The sequence below is a fragment of the Muntiacus reevesi genome, chromosome 3 (genome assembly GCF_963930625.1).
Source record: "Muntiacus reevesi chromosome 3, mMunRee1.1, whole genome shotgun sequence".
Classification (NCBI taxonomy): Eukaryota; Metazoa; Chordata; class Mammalia; order Artiodactyla; family Cervidae; genus Muntiacus; species Muntiacus reevesi.
In genome coordinates, this window is record NC_089251.1 from 260,363,484 (window position 1) to 260,380,767 (window position 17,284).

The window sequence follows — 17,284 nt, forward strand, 5'->3', positions numbered from 1 at the left end:
GCTTGCAAAACTGAGGATTATGCTGTTTAAGCCTCGCACCCTTAATAGCAATAACGGCACAGTCACTGAGCTAAACCACAGTTATACTCTGACCAGATTAAATTCTGGTGTGAACAGAGATTTCCCCAAATAAAATTTATTGCAGTGAGAACATATTTTAACTTAATAAGAGGAAGAGCAATCTGGGAAGGTCCTATGAGTATGTTTCTTTTTCTTAAAATGTGGAAACTTTATATCATGTCATATCTCTTTAATGTCCCCCATTTATAATAAAATATATTCATATTATAATAATATGTATTATATTTTCTTTAAATATATCCTCAACATACATTTAAACCACATCAGATTGCTCCTATCGTCCCTCTAGAGAAAGTCCTGAGTAACTAGAGAATGTGTACCATGCTCATGGTTGGATGGCATTAGGATGTCAGTTCTTGTCAATTTAACTAGCAAATTCACTACAGTTCCAGTTATCAATCCAGAAGGAATTTTTGAAGACTTTTCAAATATAAAAATCTAAATCATTTTGGAGAAAAAAGAGCAAATATAGATGAATCCCCCTAAATAGTTATTATGGTTATTTTATCTGTTAACTTGGCTAGGCTATGGTGCCCACTTGTTTGATCAATCAAACAACTAACCACAGCTAATCTAGATGTTGCTGTGAAGGTATTTTGTAGATGTGATTAACATCTACCATCAGTCAACTTTAAGTAAAGCAGATGACCCTTGATAATGTTTGTGATAAAGTTTTCCAATCATTTGAAGACTTTAAGAATAAATATTGAGGTTTACTAAAGAAGGAAAAAGTTTTCTTCAAGAATTTTTCCATGCTTCTCTTGACCACCTGAGACCAGAAACTAGCCATTGAGTATTTGGTTTAGAGAAGGGTGAGGATTAGGCAGGTTCAGGTGTAGGTATAGAAACAGGGTGAAAGGAAAAGGGAGAGAAGACAGAAAATTACCAATTGCAGATTCTACTATGTAGTTTTTCCTAGAGCAGTTTTTCATGCAGTATTGTGCTCTAGTAGATGAAAATAATCTTATAGGTCATTTGTTTCTGATTTTTTTAAGTTTGTAGGTACTTATAAATGTATCTGAGGTATAGGAAAAATATATACATATGATTTACTTCATTCTAGAAGAAAAATTGTCATTTCAATTAATTAGCAAGTTTCATAAATGAGATCCAAAACTCTTATTAGATCCATCAAAAAGGGAGGTCCCTTGAAACCACACAATTATATGGAAAATGTGAGCCTCTATGACATTTATCTTATGAATATAGATTAGTTGGTTTTGTACAGGAGAAAGAGTTTGTAGCTTTCATTATATTCTCAATGTGGGTCATATATCATATAATATTCAAAAACAGAATAAATTATTTTAAACTAAAACCTAAATGAATGTTAACAATCTTATTGTACAGGTATTCTTTCATCATATTTCTGAAATATAATACATAAGATAGTGTAAATGGGTACCATTAGACAGTCATAAAAAGGCCCTTCTCTAAAGACATTTTTTAAAAAATAAAATAACCACCAGAAACTTGGAGTCCTAAAATGACATTTAATTTGAGCATTCTAAATGTTCTTTAAATTGTGAATTTCTACAGCTTCTATAAGTAGTCAAAACTAAAAATTTCTGGACAGACATCTAAATTTATATCTAATGTGCCATATTTCACAAAGCCCACATAAGAAACACAATTAAATTTATTTGTATTATCTCAAGTTAGAAGAAATTGAGTTTGGATCTGGTGGATCATTATTGTTATTCAACTTTGCACAACATTTGTAATAAGAGATCTAATAAAATATAATACACAAAAGTGCAACAAAATAGTTAGGATTCAGGATCACAGTAGACATATGTAAAAATCAGAGCTTTGTCAATGATGACCATTTGATTCTGGGAACACTGTTTACTTCATTGGACTTCATATGTAAAAGAAAGAAAAAAACCAATAATTTCTATATAATATGCATTTAAAATTATTAGCATGAAGATATATTTTAAGTGCTCAAACTTTGTAGAAATGATAGTTAGCAATGTCAGTTTTATTAGGTTCTGGCATATATTATACGATGATTACAAAAGTGTGATTAGTCTAAAAAAATTACAAATCACTCTTGTTCACTCTGTATTCTAATTCTGTATTCTAATTCTGTATTCTAATTCTCTGTATGTTGATTGAAATAAGATTTGCAGAGACACAAGTTATGTCCTCAGTTATTTCCTCTTGTTCATGAAAAGTTTATGATGAGCACTAAAATGGGTTTACCTACTAAGTGTCAAGGGCTGTGCCAAACATTTTCAATGCATTGTTTCTTGGATTCCTAACAAACCCTTATAAAGCAGTAGGATCATCACTTCCACTTGACAGAAAAGGGAGCTAAGTAGTGGGGAAGTCTGGGTTCAGAGGTGAGTAACCAAAAACCAAAGTCCATTAAGCCTCACATCTGTAATGTGGCTCATATTTTAACTGATATTATAGCTTTAAAATTTTTTTGCAACTGATAAAGATGGCAAAAGAAAAAAACTTAAAAATTAAACTCATGGAGTAACCTTGAAAGCTAAGGTTATTTACTCCATCACTGTTTTGAGAGAATTTCAATGCACATTACACTTAATGCGGGTCCACAGTGGCCTGCTGTAGGGCCATGGGTACTGAGGGTGGAAGTGCTTGCATGGGCTATCTTGAAGAAGGTCCTCATTATCTTCATTACCTTCACCATAGTTTGGCCAGAGGATAAACAACAGGGAGGGAACACAGCCCTGCCCATCAACAAAAGATAGGATTAAAGATTTAGGGAGCATGACCCCGCCCATCAGAACAGTTCCCCCTCAGTCAGTCTCTTCCATAAGGAAGCTTCCATAAGTCTCTTATCCTTATCCATCAGAGGGCAGACAATATGAAAATCACAATCACAGAAAACTAGCCAAACTTATCACATGGATCTTAGCTTTGTCTATCTCAATGAAACTATGAACTACGGCATGTAGGGGTGCCCAAGATGGACAGGTCATGATGGAGAGTTCTGACAAAATGTGGTCCACAGTATTCCTGCCTTGAGAACGCCATGAACAGCATGAAAAGGCAAAAAGATAGGAAACTGAAAGATGAACTGACCAGGTCCAAGAGGCCAAATATGCTATCAGAGATCAGTGGAGAAATAACTCCAGAAAGAATGAAGAGATGAAGCCAAAGCAAAAACAACGCTCAGTTGTGGATGTGACTGGTGATGGAAGTAAAGTTTGATGCTGTAAAGAGCAATATTGCATAGGAATCTGGAATATTACGTTCATGAATCAAGGCAAATTGGAAGTGGTCAAACAGGAGATGGAGAAAGTGAACACTGACATGTTAGGAATCAGCAAACTAAAATGGACTGGAATGGGTGAATTTAACTCAGATGACCATTATATCTACTACCATGGGCAGGAATCCCTTAGAAAAATGGAGTAGCCATCATGGTAAACAAACGAGTCCAAAATGCAGTACCTGGATGCAATCTCAAAGATGACAGAATGATCTTTGTTTCCAAGGCAAACCATTCAATATAATCCAAGCCTATGCCCCAACCAGTAATGCTGAAGAAGCTGAAGTTGAATGGTTCTATGAAGACCTACAAGACCTTCTAGAACTAACACCCAAAAAGATGTCCTTTTCATTATAGGGGACTGGAATGCAAAAGTAAGAAGTCAAGAAACACCTGGAGTAACAGGCAAATTTGGCCTTGGAGTGCGGAATGAAGCAGGGCAAAGGCTAATAGAGTATTGCCAAGAAAATGCACTGATCATAGCAAACACCCAATTCCAGCAACACAAGAGAAGACTCTACACATGGACATCACCAAATGGTCAACACCGAAATCAGATTGATTATATTCTTTGCAGCCAAAGATGGAGAAGCTCTATACAGTCAGCAAAAACAAGACCGGGAGCTGAGTGTGGCTCAGATCATGAACTCCTTATTGCCAAATTCAAACTTAAACTGAAGAAAGTGGGGAAAAACCACTAGACCATTCAGGTATGACCTAAATCAAATCCCTTATGACTATACAGTGGAAGCGAGAAAGAGATTTAAGGGACTAGATCTGATAGACAAAATGCCTGATGAACTATGGACGGAGGTTCGTGACATTGTACAGGAGACAGGGATCAAGACCTTCCCCATAGAAAAGAAATGCAAAAAGGCAAAATGGTTGTCTGAGGCAGCCTTACAAATAGCTGTGAGAAGAAGAGAAGTGAAAAGCAAAGGAAAAAAGGAAAGATATACCCATTTGAATGCAGAGTTCCAAAGAATAGCAAGGAGAGATAAGAAAGCCTTCCTCAGGGATCAATGCAAAGAAATAGAGGAAAACAACAGAATGGGAAAGACTAGAGATATCTTCAAGAAAATAAGAGATACCAAGCAAACATTTCATGCAAAGATGGGTTCGATAAAGGACAGAAATGGTATGGACCTAACAGAAGCGGAAGATGTTAAGAAGAAGTGGCAAGAATACACAGATCTATACAAAAGAGATCTTCATGACCCAGATACTCACGATGGTGTGATCACTCACTTAGAGCCAGACATCCTGGAATGTGAAGTCAAGTGGGCCTTAGAAAGCATCACTAAGAACAAAGCTAGTGGAGGTGATGGAATTTCAGTTGAGCTATTTCAAATCCTGAAAGATGATGCTGTGAAAGTGTTGCTCTCAATATGCCAGCAAATTTGGAAAACTTAGCAGTGGCCACAGTACTGGAAAGGTCAGTTTTCATTCCAATACCAAAGAAAGGCAATGCCAAAGAATGCTCAAACTACTGCACAGTTGCATTCATCTCACCCGCTAGTAAAGTAATGCTCAAAATTGTCCAAGTCAGACTTCAGCAATATGTGAACGGTGAACTTCCATATGTTCAAGCTGGTATTACAAGAGGCGGAGGAACCAGAGATCAAATTGCCAACATTCACTGGATCATCAAAAGCAAGAGAGTTCCAGAAAAACATCTATTTCTGCTTTATTGACTATGCCAAAGCCTTTCACTGTGTGGATCACAATAAACTGTGGAAAATTCTGAAAGAGATCAGAATACCAGACCACCTGACCTGCCTCTTGAGAAACCTATATGCAGGTCAGCAAGCAACAGTTAGAACTGGATATGGAACAACAGACTGGTTCCAAATAGGATAAAGAGTACATCAAGGCTGTATATTGTCACCTTGCTTATTTAACTTATATGCAGAGTACATCATTAGAAACGCTGGGCTGGAGAAAGCACAAGCTGGAATCAAGATTGCCTGGAGAAATACCAATAACTTCAGATATGCAGATGACACCACCCTTAAGGCAGAAAGTCTAGAAGAACTAAAGAGCCTCTTGATGAAAGTGAAAGAGGGGAGTGAAAAAGTTGGCTTAAAGCTCAACATTCAGAAAACTAAGATCATGGCATCCGGTCCCATCACTTTATGGCAAATAGATGGGGTAACAGTGGCTGAAGTTATTCTGGGGGGCTCCAAAATCACTGCAGATGGTGACTGCAGCCATGAAATTAAAAGACTCTTACTCCTTGGAAGGAAAGCTATGACTAATCTAGACAACATATTAAAAACAGAGATGTTATTTTGTCAACAAAGGTCCATCTAGTCAAGGTTATGGTTTTTCCAGTAGTCATGCATGGATGTGAGAGTTGGACTTTAAAGAAAGTTGAGCCCAGAAAAATTGATGCTTTTGAACTGTGGTGCTGGAAAAGACTCTTGAAAGTCCCTTGGACTGCAAGGAGATCCAAACAGTCCATCCTAAAGGAAATCAGTCCTGGGTGTTCACTGAAAAGACTGATGTTGAAGCTGAAGCTCCAACATTTTGGCCATCTGATAAGATAGCTGACACATTTGAAAAGACCCTGATGTTGGGAAAGATTGAAGGCAGGAGGAGAAAGGGACAACAGACGATGAGATGGTTACTGGCATCACCTACTCAATGGACAGGAGTTTGGGTGAACTTTGGGTTGGTGATGAACAGGGAGACCTGGCATGCTGCAGTTCATGGTGTGCAGAGTCGGACATGACTGAGGGACTGAACTGAACTGACTGGATCATCGAAAAAGCAAGACATCTCCAGAAAAGCATCTACTTCTGCTTTATTGACTATGCCAAATCCTTTGACTGTGTGGAACACAACAAACTGTGGGAAGGTCTTCAAGAGATGGGAATACCAGACCACCTTACCTGCCTCCTGAGAAACCTGGATACAGGTGAAGAAGCAACAGTTAGAACTGGATATGGAATAATAGACTGATTGCACAATAGGAAAGGAGTATGTCAAGGCTGTATATTGTCACCCTGTTTATTTAACTTATAAGCAGAGTACATCATGAGAATGAGTCAGAAGCTGGAATTAAGATTGCTGGAAGAATTATCAATAACCTCACATGTGCGAATGACACCAACCTCATTGCACTAAGTGAAGAGGAAATAAAGAGTTTCTTTTTGAAAGTGAAAGAGGAGAGTTTAAAAGATGGCTTAAAACTCAAAATTAAAAAAAAAAAGAAAACTGAGATCATGGCATCTGGTCCCATCACTTCATGGCAAATAGATGGGGAAACAATGGAAGAGACATTCTTTCCTTGAGCTCCAAAATCACTGCAGATGGTGACTACAGCATGAAACTGAAATATGCTTGCTATTTGGAAGAAAAGCTATGAATAACCTAGACAGCAAAAAGCAGAGACAGTCCTTTGCCAACAAATGCCCATCTAGTCAAAGCTATGGTTTTTCCAGTAGTCATGTATGGATATGAGATTTAGACTATAAAGAAAGCTGAGCACCAAAGAATTGAGGCTTTTGAACAGTGATGTTGGAGAAGACTGTTGCGAGTCCCTTGGTCTGTAAGGAGACCAAACCAGTCCATCCTAAAGAAACAGCCCTGAATATTCATTGGAAGGACTGATGCTGAAGCTGAAACTCCAATACTTTGGCCACCTGAATAAAGGAACTGACTCATTGGAAAAGACCTTGATGCTGGGAGGGATTGAAGGCGGGAGGAGAAGGGGACGACAGAGGATGAGATGGTTGGATGGCATCACCGACTCAATGGACATGGGTTTGAGTAAGCTCCAGGAGTTGGTGATGGACAGGAAAGCCTGGTGTGCTGCAGTCCATGGGGTTGGAAACAGTCAGACACAACTGAGCGACTGAGCTAACTAACTAACTGCACTTAAGCTAAGATTCTAGGAACAGCATCCCTTTGTGCTAGGGATGACACGGTGAAAAGAACTGAAGTGAAGTGAAGTGAAGTGAAGCCGCCGCTCAGTCGTGTCCGACTCTTTGTGACCCCACGGACTGTAGCCGACCAGGTTTGTCCGTTCATGGGTTTTTCCAGGCAAGGGTACTGGAGTGGGTTGCCATTTCCTTCTCCAGGGTACTAGCCACCAATTGGAGAGGGAAGCAGAGTTGTTCAGAGCATGAGTCAGGATTCAAGGCCTTGTTTTGCCACTTGATAACTATATGACTTTGGGCACATTATTTAGGAGCTCTGTGCTTTAGGAGTTTCTTATGTGCAAACAAGGATACTATTTGCTAGGGCTTTGAGGGAAGTTTACGGAGTTTATACATTAGTAATTAATAATGTCCATGGCACATAGCAAACCCTCAAAGAAATTGACTAGGTCAGTAGCAGCAAGCCACCCTTTAAAACAGGGTTCTCTGGTATGGGTGCAGTGTGCACAGGTTCACCTTCTGTTGACCTTGGGAAGGAATGCTGTAGCAGGGAAGGCAGATCCTCCTGTTAGAGGCTGCAGCAGAGGAGGCAGACTCTCCTGTTTGAGGCCAAAACAAAAAATGTTTTTGTCCCTCAGGCATATTAAGATAGATCCATCCAATAATGAAGGCTTTCTCTGATGGCGCAGCAGTAAAGAATCTGCCTGCTAATGCAGAAGACTCCATTTGGATCCCTGGGTTGCGAAGATTCCCTGGAGGAGGGCATGGCTACCCATTCCAGTATTCTAGACTGGGAAATCCATGGACAGAGGAGCCTGGTGGGCAACAGTTCATGAGTTCCAAGAGCTGGACACTATAAGCAACTAAACAACAACAAAATCCAATAATGCATCCTTCATTCAATAACACATCCTCATCTTATAATGTCAAGGATCAGAAAGCAAAGCAAACTGACAATAAACATATGTATTTACTCAAGTAAGCCTGACAATTCCAAGATATTTTAGCTAACTGGGACTTTAATAAAATTGTGTTTAACACATTTAAAAGGTAGCAAAGTCTTTACTAAATATGATATGATTGTGGTCTAAAACATACTCCTTTCCAGGGAATTGCTTCAAACAACAACTATATCTAAATTTCTAAAACACAACTACAAAAGTTATATTTTTGCCTTAGCTATTAAAGTTTATTGTCATGTCATAAAAAAAGATTTGAAACCAAAACAGCTTCATTGAAATGATTTTTAAAAGAAATATGTAAATTGATTAATAAAATATTTAAGCCTGTTACCCTAATATTAGGTTCACATTATCTAATAAAAACAAGTCTCCTATTTTGCCTCATATTTGAAATGAACACAACTGAGAAAAAAAAGATCAACAATTTTGTATTGCTGGCATTATTTTCCCACAGTTTTAATCCTCCTTATTTTCTGCTATCACATTATTTATTCTTCTCTAGTACTTAGCGAAGTTCCAATTTTCCCTTCAAATTATCCTTGGAAGGGAAGCAAAATTGAGGTTCATGCACAGATATCTGCATAATAATTGGTGTCAGGTTAACTAATGGTTATGGGTTCAAACTAATACTCATTTGTAAAATGTATCAAATCAGTGCATGGATATAAGACAAATTTACTTAGTTTCCATTGATAAAACCAAGTCTGTGTGCTCATGAATATGCTAATGACCCCCCACTGACTAGGCTGAAAGGAGAGGGACAGGCTCATTGTAAACTTGCTAACTGCTATTTCACTATACCACTTTTTCACGTCACTGTGGTTTATGAGAAGCACAATTGGGTCTGAGTTAACCTAAACCTGAATAGAGAAATAATGACAGATTTATACAAAAGTTTATGCCATATTAACATTTTTTATTTAAAAAATATGTTCCATGTTAAGACGGATAAGATTTCTCTGAAAATTCGGCTTCATCCAACAACTGCAATAAGGTATAAAACCTTAATACCACAGGGTTGGGTTGGTTAATTGTTTATTTAGATTTATATTGGGTTGAGTTTTTGTCCTATTAGTTGGTTGTAAGGTAGAAAGCATATGATACATCTAATTAAACCATGAAGGAAAGAAAAGGATTAAAACTTGATTTATATTTAAAAGTAAATACACCCCTTTGACCATTTTTGCAAGCGATAAAATATTGTTGTGTTAGTTTTGCATGATATTGTCTTTTTTAAGTAAAGAAATTTAAGGGAAGAAAAGGAAGAAATATATTCTGGTAAAGTATTTGCAACTTATCTGATAATAATACTAGTAACCTAATAATCATAGAACCTAACTCTGTTACAGACAATATTTCCATTTTATTTTTTAATGTTAAGAAGACTTTTATTGGGTCTTTAAAATCCATTTATTCATTTTTTGTAAATAACATTAAAGTTAAAAACAAATTAATTTGATTTTAAGTTAACTGAAATATGAAAAATATAGAATACTTAATTTAATCTAATTTAATGAACAATATTGTAATTCAAATTAGATATGAAAAGATAATAATCTGTATTTATTGTGGACGGAAAGTTTAAGTTGTTTAAGCTGGAATGATAACAGTATGTATAAAAGAATATCTTGTTATTTAAATGGGTTTTGTTCATTTAATTATCATATATCTAATCATATGTTCTTTTTCCTTAAATCACACTAGGTCAATATTTACATTCCAAATTTTACAATTAAATGTATTCTATATTATGTAATTTTATACTAGTTAAGTCTATATATCTTCAAAATTATAAATCAACTTATATGTAGATAAGCTAAAATTAAGGTATGAAAACTATTCAGTTACTCTGAGTTGCATAACTATGGATTGATGAAAGAATTTGGGAGGCATGGTTGTCCATGTGAATAAATGGGAAAATGTGTGACATATTGCATTACTATGCAGACCCTGTGTCTCTGGTAAACTTTTATTTTCCATTTAACTGCATCAGAGCATTTTCTGGTATTAAATGAGAGAATTTCTTAAATGTAATAGTGCAACAACAACATGGTAGTAGTAATTCAGTAGAAAAAGAAAGATTTCATAAGAAATTATAGACATTTACATAGTGCATCCCTGGACTTCAAAACCAGACACAGACAAATCTTTTAAACAAGTATATACTGACTTTCCATCTTAAGTTCATTCTCTGAAAGTCTGATTAAGTCAAGAACTAACAGCTGCTACAAGTTTGAATCTCTGAGTGTCTGTCTTTAACACCATTGCAATGATATATCTTATGTTTATGTGTTAAAAGCTTCTCTGAATCGTAAACAAAGATAAGGAATGAAACGAATGACTTCAAATAATGTTCTTTAAATATATTTGTTTTCTGAAATGTTGACCATTATCATGGTATCTCTAAAAACAGAATTCTTTTTTTCAAGTTGTGTTCAATGTCATACATAAACAAGTTTTGTATAGTGAATGCATATTTTGATGTTTTTTGTATTTTGTTAATTGTTCTATAGCAATCACTAAGGCAAGTCTTAAAAATTAAGTAACTCTCAAATTTTAACCATGGAGGTAAGGGTTGAAAACAAAATATTGTTATAATTGTTACAGATATGATCTAAATTAGAAATATGTAATAATACTATTAACTGAATTCTGATTAGATTTTACATGTTTATCAAATAATTTTTCCACGCTAACATAGAGCTTATAAGGTAAACTTCTTGTTCTGATATTATTTGAATTTTTTACTGAAGTAAATATCTGTTATGCATGAAAGAATGATAAAATATGTACAAGTGAATGTGAAGGTTCTCATATGTATGCTAGGGTGGTGACTCAATTTAAACTTCACTATATCCGAGGCATCATCAATGAGAAAAGTACATACACCTTGGCCATTCATTTAACAAAGTCTTAAAATTACAGACTCAAGTCTGATTTCTTTTTAATATTTTGTTATTCATTGCTTTTCAGAGTGAAAGATCTTATGTATTCTAAAAGTTTACATATTTTATCTAACAAAATTATATTTTGGCATGTGCCAAGATATACTGGGGAAGAGGAGACTTGTAGCAATAACCAAAAGCAATTCTAAAGACAACCAAATATTGCAGGTAAAACATATTTTAGCTCACATTACCCGTGTAATTTCTCAATTCTATATTTTATCTTACATATTTAGAACTGGCATTAGATTCTGTGCATTCATTTTATGATCTTATAGGGTAATATCATTCAGAAAAATAAATTAATTCTTTATGGCTGAAAGCATGTGTCAGTGCTCTGATATTTCCTTACAATTAAAGAAAGCAAACTGTAGAATATAATAACATGAATTCTTATTTCAAATTTTCAATGATTTTTCTCAGATAACAAGCCTTTGTCAAAAGATCCACAATATTCATTCCTGAATATTCCACACTATTATTTGAAAATAAAAATTATACATCATTATAATTGTTACCAAAAATAAGCTATTCAAGAAAATTATGGGGTTTTGGTTAGCAATTAGAGATTAAAGAATTTGAGGAAGTTTCTTATAAAATATGATATTAATTTAATGTAATACCTCCTTCTAAGAAAATAAACTAGAAGAACTGCTATTTTTAGGTTTTGTTACTATCCCATGACATTGGGTTAGGCATTTAATGTGTTCTTTCCATTTCCTCCCGTAATTATCTAATGGCTATTTACAAAGTTACATTCAAAAACAATATCCATTTCCACAAATGTGTCAGGGAACTTAGTACAATTAATGAATGACAGTAGATAGGAAGCCAGCCATAATATTTTTAAAGAATCACAAAAATAAGACTTAATTGAAGTTTCCATTATTTGGAGAAATATATGGAAGAATTGAGTAGAAACTTATGAAGGAATTACTCAGAATGAGTTGCTGGTCCACTGTTAATGTGCCTGATTATGGATGATTAAGTACAAAATTTCTCCGTGGAAAGACATTTTGCAGATTATAATTTCATTTGGGTATGAAAATATACTAAAATTATGTCAATCAATATAATTTGAACCCAAATCTGACATCTAATTTTCCTCAGCAATAAATTTGTCATGTCTCTATACAAACATCTTATAAAGTAGACACTCGTTTCTTAAATTGTCCAATTGTCTGTACTGTTGAAAGAAGCATTAACAGATGTTCCATCTCAACATTTCAGTAAGTTCTACACTGGAAATTACTTTTTTAAAAACACACTTTAATTTCTCTTTAACAACCTGATATACCCAATTGGGAAATATTTGCTATTTTCTTTGTTATCTCAATATCACACCCTCCCGAAAAAGCTTGCAGAAGGTTATCAGACAAATGGAAGCAACACATTCTATTACTTCTTAGCTATAAAAAGCTTTGAAATTAGAGTTAATATAGAAATACCAACATTTTCTCAGCCAGCCCAGTTGTTTTTCTTCCTTTGTTGCCCACCCCATGATCCAACACAGTGGAAACAGTTCAGGGTTAGTAAAAGAGATTTAAACACATCTGGCAACAGCGAACAATGAAAATTCCATTAGTTCAATAGTTCGAGATGTATGTGTAAATAGAGGTGGAAGCAAATAGAAGACAAATAGAATAAACCCAGTTATTACTTTCCTTTAGATTCTCCACTGCGTTTAACAGCAGAGCGAGTGAGGCTGCAAGACCCCCATAAGTATTCTGTCACCCCCTTTTTAAGAACACTGATTATATGGAAAGTTTAAAGACTCTTTTGGGGGAAAAATGTTTTCCAGCTGTCAAAATTTAAGCTTAGCTAAGAGTAGAGCTAATTTTAAAAGGCACTGTTCCCTGATTAAGATATTTGTTCAAAAGTATGCCTTTAAATCCATTTAGGTGTTTTATTACTTCCCAAATTTATTTTCTAGAATAGCAGTGTACATAATATTATCTAGTAGTAACAGGTATTGTGTACATCTTGGGGAGATACACTGTCGTTTTTCTAACAAGTGAAATAAATGAAAATTGTTTAAACATAATTTCAATGTCACTAACTGAGTTCTATACTAAAAACATTGTCAAACGACTTGAGAATACTACTCTGAATAAATATATTTATTTTTGAATAATGCACTTACCCAGAACAGCTCCTAAGGAAATTCTTGGTGAACTATTCTTAGGATGGAATTTGATTTTCTGAGATTCCGCAGAAGAAATGTACCCCCAGGCAAGGTGGGGAAGGGTGAAAGCCTTGCAATATGATCCCGCAGGCAGGGTGAGGTCCAGTTAGCAGAGCTTGATGATCCTCAGGCAGGAGGTGACACTCTGCTGGAGAGAGAGTGTTGTTCTGAGTAGACTGGAAGGGTTGTCACATTGTATGTGTTCAGCAGCAGAAGGGAAACATCAGAGCTTCCTGTTACATCACTCTGACCCCGCCTGCAGTTAGTGTTAGGTTACTTTCTTTCTCAAATGGCATACCCCAGGAAAGCAGCTCTCCTTTTTTATTCTGAGACAGGAGCAAGAAGCAGCCTGAACAGACACAGATCATATGTTGTATGAACACATTGTTAGCAGCAAAAGCTGGCTGGATTTCACCTTGACTGAGTTCTGTTATAACTTGTCAAACAGAGCTGCTTATGGTTTGAAGGAAATCTGAATGCAGTATTCTGCTCAAAGAATTAAAGGAGTTAGGGAGTGAGTGTGTGTGTGTGTGTGTGTGTGTGTGTGTGTGTGTGTGTTGAATTATCCTTTACAAAGCATCAAGGGAATGTTTCAATGTAACATGTCTTTCTTCATAGAGGAACAGAGAAAAGTAATAACTATTTTTCCATCATAATTAGTTCTGTGATCTAATTCTTGTTAATTTGGACCTCTGATAATCAGAGCGATTCCCTGATCAGTTTTCCACAATTAAATGATGAAACTCTTTCCTGCAGGTTTTTTGAACATTTTATTTTGTTCATGACATAGTAACATGTCCTAACCAGAGCCATTGTGTGTGTATGTGTTATGTGTGTATAGATATACATATATAATTATTTTTCATTATATATAAATATATTTTTTAGAGAAAATAACCTTGAGAACACTTATACATTTAAATGATTGCACATATTTTAAAGTATTTGACATCACCTATGAAGTAAAAAAGTAATTAATATTTTGTACCTCAAAATAGCCTTAACAAAAATGCAGATAGTTTATAAATTATGAAACAAGGTAAATTATGTAACATACTTTTACATCTTACAAAAAGGTTTGCCTCAAAGCATAATTTTATTTTAAAATGTGTTTAATAAATCATTGGAAGTTATCAGGGAAGAAAGCTTTAAATTCAAAATGTACTTTTTAAACAATATATGTATGAAATACAACAATAATTATGATTTCTGAAACATAAACAGCACTAAAAGTCACTTGCTTTGTATGGATATCAATTTTCTCATCTGTAAACTAGAAGAGATGTATCAAATAATACCTAAAATTTCTATATTTTTAACATTTCCAATCAACAAATTAGGTAACATTTAGAAGTACAGACGATATCATGATGATTTCTCAATTCTGAATAAATTTGAGATCAGAGACACTGAGATACTGGTATGTTACTGCAATTCCAGAACAAAATGAGATGCTCAAATTCCTCGTAGAATTAACAAAAGACCAGGTAACATAAAGTAAAGAAGATTCATAGTTTTTAAACAGTATGTTCTTGCTGACATTTTTATTACTTGGATCCATAGAAGGAACTTATTACATAATTGCTGATTTTATGATCAATAGGATCAAGGTCAATAAAAATAAATGCATATAAATAGGATATATACTAATCTCTATCAAATGATGGTTATAAAGCTTATAAGAAACAAGCTTATGCCTATTTAGTTATCAGGAGATAGAAAATAACCAGAGTTTGCAAGGTTGTAGAATATCATTATTTGCAGTTAGGGCTTGGTTTTGCTTTGCTTTGGGAGGCTACATTTTGAGTAATTTATTTCAGGCCGTGATAAAAAAAAGTCCAAGTTGCAGTCTATGACTGACTCCACAAACAGTGGTTCTTTAATCAGAATACTGACATGGATATTGTCAGGTGAAAGTTTTCCTGAATTCTGCTGTTGAGTGGATACATTGTTCAGGGATCCACTAAGAAGACAGAAAAAGCACTAGGATTGGACCAAGAAACAAGAAATTCCAGTCCTGGTTCTGATATTTTCTAGTGCAGTCTTTGACAAAATTTAAGTCTTGCTGTTCCCATCTTAAAATTCAGAACAATATAAAATACTAGACTTTATTATGTGCCTGAATGATCACTCTTCACGTCATTTCAACACTCACTCTTGGTTTATCATCTGACTCCTAGTAAGAGATCAATATATAGTTTTTGAATTTAAGTTATGAAAAACTAAAACTTTTGCCAGTAAGTTTGCAGAAGATGATTATTTTTTCTTCAAGATTCACTGTTCGTTTGCCCACTAGTAAACTCTAGTGAATGAAAAAACTCTATGCTGTAAATTTATGTCCTAAAATACTGAAACTATTATTCTTTCTCTTCTAGTTTACATCAAGTTCTATACTAAATAGGAAGGTTAATAGAGATTATAATATTTATATTTAAATTATTGGTCAGGCATGCTTATACTCCATGAAGTCCGTTGGATAATTTTTATTAGTTACCATTTAAAAGTCTCATTTAGAAATAACAGATGAACTGCATGCCTCTAATCAAATTCTTCAGAGTTTCTGTTTTATAAATTCCAGTTGAAATAAATGGCATGAGGACTTTCAGAAAGCCACTCTGGGTATGAAGGGACAGGCAAAAATATGGATCTCCACACTGAAATATGACAACAAATATTTGGAAAAATGCAATAGAACAAAATGAGGATATTTTAATAATCAATGAGATAATTCTTGGCCAGTGAGACATGAGTCAATATATTAATTTAGCCCTATGTATTATATTTATTTATAAAATATTTTTTCCAGAACATATGTTTAATGACACTTGCAATCATTTAATTAGTAGTGATCAAACCTATATTTTGAGCTAGATACTGTAATAGTTGTGTTGGGGAATTAAGAAAAAATAGGATATATTCTGTTATCTAGTTGTTTACAGCATAGATTGTGTAGCACATGAAGAATCAAGTGCTGTATTCTCTTCAATTAGCAACTAATGCTACCAACACAGTCTCAGTAAAGGTTTCTACAGAACTCAGGAATGACGTTCAATGAAGAATGACATATATAATAATAATTAATCACACTGGTCCATTTCAGAATCCTACAAGAGAGACTGTGCTGACATTTGTGGCCCCATGGAAGGCTCACAAGAGCAATAGTCCTTGAGTAAGGAATACTAATCACCACTTGAAATGCACTCAGGAGGAGGCTATCTAAAAATCTCTGGATTACTGTTTATTTTATTTCACTTAGTCATGTTAGACCAAAACTGTGGTTTGGTTTGAACTGTCCACTTATTTTGAAATGTGTGGCTACTGCCTTGGAGCATAGTGCTGCCCAACAAAACAAAACAAAACAAAACATTGCTAAACAAAGCGTGTTATGGACAGACTGTTCCTGGTAAGAGTGTAAGAAAGAACTTTAAAATTACTTCTATGAAGTTTTTCAGGTATCATGTTGTGAATTAATAATTCCTCTGTGTTCTCAATTGCCTGAAAGTCATTGCTTACAGTTAGAGAATTTATGCATCAAGGAAATTATGTATACCATGTTTCGTTTAAAATGCACCAATAATTTGAGGAGAAACACACAATTTTTATAAACTTAAAAGAAAAATAATCCTAGTAGGGAAGTAAGTTGACATGACTCTCTATTATTTTACCTAAGTTGCTCAGCATTTTTCAACTTGTTTTATTACTAAATGAACTGCAAAAAAAAAAAAAAAAAAATGAACTGCAGGTAGTTAGAGGACCCAGGTCTGATGGCAGGGCCATTGAGAGTGAATACGCTATTTTCCATTTTTAAAACCAAAGGGCTGATTTCATTCTAATTGTGCACATAAGTTATTAACAAATCAATGTTGATTTTAAAATATTTACTATAAATACAAATTTCAAAGGCGCAGAAAACCTTAAATTTGAAGTGAGTACCATGACATCAGGTCCATATATATATATATATATATATATATATATAT

General features: G+C 34.6%; 1 protein-coding gene across 6 annotated transcripts in view; it reads right to left on the bottom strand.

Moving 5' to 3' along the window:
* The window catches only part of CALCRL (calcitonin receptor like receptor), a 129,329-nt gene extending 115,835 nt beyond the window's left edge, over positions 1-13,494 (bottom strand). For all 6 annotated transcript variants that reach the window (XM_065931900.1, XM_065931901.1, XM_065931902.1 and 3 more), the window contains exon 1: positions 13,263-13,494. The gene's annotated coding sequence lies outside the window, so the exon portion shown is untranslated. The remainder of the gene's footprint in view (positions 1-13,262) is intronic.
* Positions 13,495-17,284: the final 3,790 nt, after the last annotated feature.